Source organism: Pan paniscus, chromosome 12 (assembly GCF_029289425.2).
Source record: "Pan paniscus chromosome 12, NHGRI_mPanPan1-v2.0_pri, whole genome shotgun sequence".
Taxonomy (NCBI): domain Eukaryota; kingdom Metazoa; phylum Chordata; class Mammalia; order Primates; family Hominidae; genus Pan; species Pan paniscus.
Window position 1 is genome coordinate 76758650 of NC_073261.2, and position 6192 is coordinate 76764841.

Below are 6192 nucleotides of genomic sequence, written 5' to 3' on the forward strand. Positions count from 1 at the left end.
TTAGCATAGTAGCTAGCACATAGGAGACATTCATGCATATTTGTAAAATGAATGAAATATGGTCTCTTCCTTCAGAAATTTTATAGCAAGGGAGACAAAATGCCAGGGAATTGTGAAAACTTAGAAATCTTATTTAGCTTACTACTCAATTAATGGTCAACTCATCTACAGTTAATTAGCAATGAATTTATCTTCTGAGCCATTTCCCAGAATAGACGCTTCTGTGTCAAAAGGAAATCCCGAGAAAATCAGAAGATCAAATATTGCAGTTTGTCGGATAAATAATACATATACTTGTGAAATAATGAGAGAATAAAAACATAAATGAAAAAGTTCCCCAATTGAAACCTTTCATTTTTAGATAACTGCCCTGAAACACACAACAAAAGCTTGGGAAAAGGCATCAAATCTGTGAGATATACATAGCTAGTTATAGCCTTAGTAGCTCTCATTTTGAAAAAATTATTTTGCAAGTGTAGCTCACTACTAAGATATCCTGAGTATCCAAACCAGATGGCCTAAGGTTTACTACCTCAAATATACAGCCCACATATCCCCTGAGTTGTGTAAGGGGCTAACTGGGGATGTTAGATAACAACCCAAGAAACATAAACGCCCTTGAAGTCAGAGAAAATTGTATAAAAATATGTAGCCGTCCACAGATTTAAAATGTTTAAAACACCTTAAAAATGTAACACATGCAAAATAAATATAAGAAATTTAAAATTGGCTTTGGATTAACATGTTATAATGCAGAAGTAGTAGATGGATCCCTTGATATCTGAATAATCAAGATCCCAGGCAGGATTTATAATTTAGGAGAGCTAATACACAGAGCTATATAAGCTGGTCCAACACTAAGAATTCAGCAGAGCTGTGTCAGTGTCTTCCTGTAGAGACGTGTAATTTTTTTCTGTCTGATTTTAGGACAGAAGAGTACATAGATAGGTGAATCAGAGATTTATATTTATAGTTCTATTTCTATTTGATACCAAAGCTTGCATCAGAACAAAATCAAACATTTAAAAAGGGAATTTTCATTTTATATTCTTAGTGCTCAACACTTAAAAATCTTCTGCATAATATTGTCCCATGTTCTTTGTATTTTGCCTTACCAATTAATAGCAATTTAATTGGTATTCATTCAGTAATACTGAATTCATTCAACAGACATTTATTGAGTTCCTACTATGTGCCAGATGCTGTGCTAGGCTCTGAACATGTATAACAATGACTGAGATAGGACCCATGCCCTGTTGAAATTCATAGCTTTCGAAGATTCATTTAGTTTAATTTCGTTATCAGTAGTGATTGGAAAAATGGCTAGTTGTTTAAGAGCAAATTCCTTGGAGAGGTTGGTGTGGACACTGAATATGGAGAAAAATGTAGAAAATTAAACTAGAAAAAGTATTAGGCATGTTCTTGTTAATGTAATTTCAATGGAGAGATAAATTTGAGTTTGAAATTGGGGTATGTAAAATGAGAAATGATCATTATATTTTAAAATAAGACCTTGATAGACATAGAGAGGATGGATTGGAAGACAGACTGAAGACAGAGAGATTATCAGGGAAAACTTTGAAATCTTTAAGGGATATTGAAACTTTGGGACTAAGACTGCATAAATATGAGAATAGAAAAGAATATTCTCGAGCATTTTTAAGGCAGACTTGACAAAAATCTTATTAATCAGTATGGAATTAGGAAATCAGATGTGTATGGATTATGATTAAAGCAAGAAGAGTTGTTGACACAGTTTAAATAGAAACATAAGAAAATAAAAGGCCAATGGCTGACTTTAGGGAAAGCTCAAAATTTAAGAGACCAAGAAGAGAAAAAGAAACGACTGAAGAATCTGCAAGAGAACTATGCTTTATTATAGGTGAACACAGTGAAAGCAAGTATAAGCAATGAAGCTCAAGAATTACTTATTACGTAAAACTGGAACTCCAAACAGTCCACTCTAACCTTGTAATTTTCAAGATCAGGAAAAGGACTTGCCCAGTGAATTTGCTCATGTAGTGGCAGAGCTAAGGCTTGAGCCCCATGTTGTGATTTCATAGTCAATTTTTTACTTCTATTATACATGTTCCTTAATATTTAAACATTAAAGTTGGCCGGGTGTGGTGGCTCATGCCTGTAATCCCAGCACTTTGGGAGGCCGAGGCGGGTGGATAACGAGGTCAGGAGATAGAGACCATCCTTGCTAACACTGTGAAACACTGTCTCTACTAAAAATATAAAAAGTTAGCTGGGCGTGGTGGGATGCGCCTGTAGTCCCAGCTACTCGGGAGGCTGAGGGAGGAGAATCGCTGGAACCCGGGAGGCAGAGGTTGCAGTGAGCTGAGATCGCGCCACTGCCCTCCAGCCTGGGCGACAGAGTGAGACTCCTTCTCAAAAAAAAAAAAAAAACAAACAAAACGAAAAAACATTAAAGTTAACTTGCTATTATAACTTTCCCTCTCTCTTCTGCCTTATTTGTGTCTTCCGGAAATAAAATTTTAATTTAATAATATATTTTCTTTCTTGATATACTCGGATTCAGCCTTGATCTGAGATTTTAAAAACTTGAGTTCAAAATATGTCCCTGAGCACGTTCCTAAATATCTATGCAGCTTAATTCCCCAGTTGCAAAATTAATGGTTGATCTAAATGATCTTTAGTATTCATTTGTATCTATGGTATCTTAGCTACCTATTCAGATATTTGATGAGCAACCATCACTAGGTGTGTCCCAATCTGTGTGGAGGCAGATTAAGGAACAATATTCCACAGGCAAATTAGAAGCATCTCCAAGACTTTTCCAACTCTGGAGGCCCATGGTGTATATTTTAGAAACATTCATTCTTAGACTGCAGCTGGGGAAGTCGGGCTTTTGCTGATGATAGTAATGTCTTATCATATGGTTCTGACAGCATATAACATAGGTTATTTTGCCATGTCTGCTGTTTTGCTATTTTTGTGTCTTTGGGGAAAATAATTGACCAAATTAGACTTCCTGCATATTCTTAAACATTCATGATAAAGCTCAGAGCTGCAACACTGTTCCAATTTCTTATTCATAGCTTGTTATTTTAAAAGATGTTGCATTTTGCAGAGACATTATACAGTGCATATCTTGCCTGAAAGGGAGAAAAAATTAGCCTACCTATATCCAACAGATACAGTTGTCAAAAAGCACAGCAAATTCCCTTTTCCCACTTTCTCGACTACCTAGGCCATCTCCAAATGTACACTTTGTTTCATGACAATTGAGGGAATAAAAAAGCAGGTTAAAAAAATCCCTGGAAGGGCTGTTGTGGTAAAGAGGGATTTTAATGATATTTTGACATTTTTTGGATGAGTGCTTTGATAGAACAAACTGAGAAAATGCTCAGCATATGGGAAGCTTTCACTATTCATATATGAACTACCTGTAACTATAATTTCTGTTAATTGTATGTAATATAGAGAAAATAATACTTTTAAAAAATTTTAATATGTAACACATTTTTGAGTGTCATAATCCCCAATTTTGGGAGTCCTAAATTAAATATATAAATCTGGACATAGCGAGTATCTGTTTCATTAAAAATGGTTGAAATAGACTAAATAAATGAAAAATTGACATTAAAAAATACATTAGAATAAGATAACCAAGTGAAAAGGCAGAGTTTCTTTCCCTGGAGTTGTTAAAAATTGGAATGAGTGCCCATCTGTACAGAATTATTTAGATACTCTCTTTCCTGAAGGCTAGCAGAACTATTTGACCTCCAGCAGTTCATTTCAACACTCAAAGCTTATGATTGCCTATTATTCTATTGTTTTCTCATTTAAAAGCTGTCTTAACATTCTCTCAGAAACACAGGCTTTATATGTAAAGGTTTTTGTTTAGACTTGGAGTGGAGATTTAAATAGAATATTTTGCAATATGGGAGACAGGGCAGTGTTTCTGAAGTGTGAGGGTACAGTGATTAGGAAGAGCTAATGTCCTAGCAGTTTGCACTTCTCATGCCTAATTTGATAAATGGTAATGAGCATCTGCTAATCTCCAGTGTAATGAGAACCTATTTGTAGTGCTTACAACCTGAAAAAACTGTGTGTGTGTGTGTTTGTTAGGGTATAGGAGAAATTTTCACTCTTGCATCATGAGCACTCACCCATGTGCATGCATGCACACACACACACACCTTAAACCCTAAAAAATAATTACTTAATCAATTGCAGGGTCAAATTTATTTTATCCAAATTTAGTAGAGAATCTTAATGATGCTAATAACTTCCAATCTGATAATGCGTTATTAGCTCTCCCTCCCACACAGCGCTTTTCCTCTAGCCAATTCTAGATGTAGCCATTGGCAGGTGGTGCCCTTTGCTGGCTGATGTTGTCTGGCTAAAGACCCTGCTGTCCAGGTGCTGTATTCTAGGCTTGGCTGCCAAAATATCAGTGGTGTGGGTTAAACCACATGCACTGTTGACCAAAGTGGCCTCCTAGCAGCCAAATCTCCTCTCTATTCCTGTATTACCTGAGGGAAAGCCATGACTTAACATCTCCAAATAGTTTCAGTAATGGGGGGGGACAATGGCTGGTTTGAGCCAGCTGCCTTGAGAGAGAGGCAATTATCTTGGCTGGGATTAAGTAGCTACAGGTGTCAACACCTGCTGCATAGTTAAAGGCTGTCTACATGACCGCTGTTTACTCTCATCTTGAAACAGGTCATTTGGTGCTTGAGTCAATGGAAACAAAGTCTTTGGCCTTAATTTGCTTCTCCTAACAGTCAAGCAAAATAAAAGCAGAATGAAAACACAATCCCCTTGGCTTACTCAGAGAAGGGACAAACGTGAAAATTCGGAGTTCACATTACAATAACTCTTATTTTGAAAAACAAATTGGAGTTTACATTTCCAAGATTGTAAAATTACAAATGTTTTACAATTTAGTATTCTGAAAGAGGTGTACCCATGGCCTTTCCTTTTTCATTGTGGCTATTGTTGTATTTTTTATACTTGTGATCAAATTAATATGAAAGCTTCTAGTAACAAGTATTTGGTGCCCCTCAATGCATATCTAGTTTTTGCTCACCAGTTTGTTGGAGCTTATTACAAAACCCAAATCTTCTTGGTTCACATTTTCCAGAGCTTAGCTCAGGGTTCTTATATTCTGAGAATTGTCTTCCATGAACGTTTCTTACTGTACATTCTCATAGTACTTTCCTATGTCTACAATTTCCTGTATTGCCACCTGATCCACAGACCAGCAGTGTCTACATCAGCTGGGATAATTAGACATGCAGGCTCTTGTAACCATCCCTGACCTATTGGATCAGACTCTACCTTAAAAAAATTCCCAACATTTTTACGTGCATTAAATTTTGAGAAGTACTGATACAACACATTTCAATTACACAATGCAGTTAATTATGTATATGTCTGGCTTCCCCAGGGAATGAAAATTCCTTGAGGTCAGGTCTTTGTTCAGTTAGAGCTACCAGCCTGGTAGCCTGCTCCTCATATCAATGTTCTTAAGACATCTTTCCTGTAAACTCAGTCCTGCCCTGGGCTGTGGACCACATCTTGCACATATATATCAAATTTCCCTGCTCTGCCTTTATTCCACCAGTTTAAAAGTTCAAGTTTTTTTTTTTTTTTTCTAATTTCTGAAGTGAAGTCTCTATAGCCTTTCTCAGTTTGGTAACTGGATATCTACATTTTATCACTGGGCATAATTATTTCCTGAAAATGTGCCTAGTGCTCCAGTGCTTCGAAAAGTAGGCTCTGCTTTATGCTTTGATTACAAACTGCTGGAGGATAGACTCTGGTCTCATTCCAATCTCTTTTCACAATGTGAGTATAGCCATAATGGTGTACCAAAAGGCCCTTGATCAATGATTTTTTGTAAGCTATACTGTCAATTAGATGCAGCTGCTTTACAAACTGTGTTATCTCTTTTAGGCCTATAGTATTTGGTAAGTAATTGTCCCAATGCATGAAATTTGTCCTACCAACTTGAAAGAATGAATACTTCCCCCAAGCACATCTAATTTATCCAGGTAAAGTATAACTCACCCAACAGATTTAGCTCCTTATGTTGCCATTGAATTTAGACTCATTTGGCAGAACTGAAAATCTCCAACTCTGTGCAAACTGATACTTGAAGCTCTTTGCTCTGCTGGTATGCTTTCTCATAGTTTTGGAAGGGGCTTGTGTGTGTGC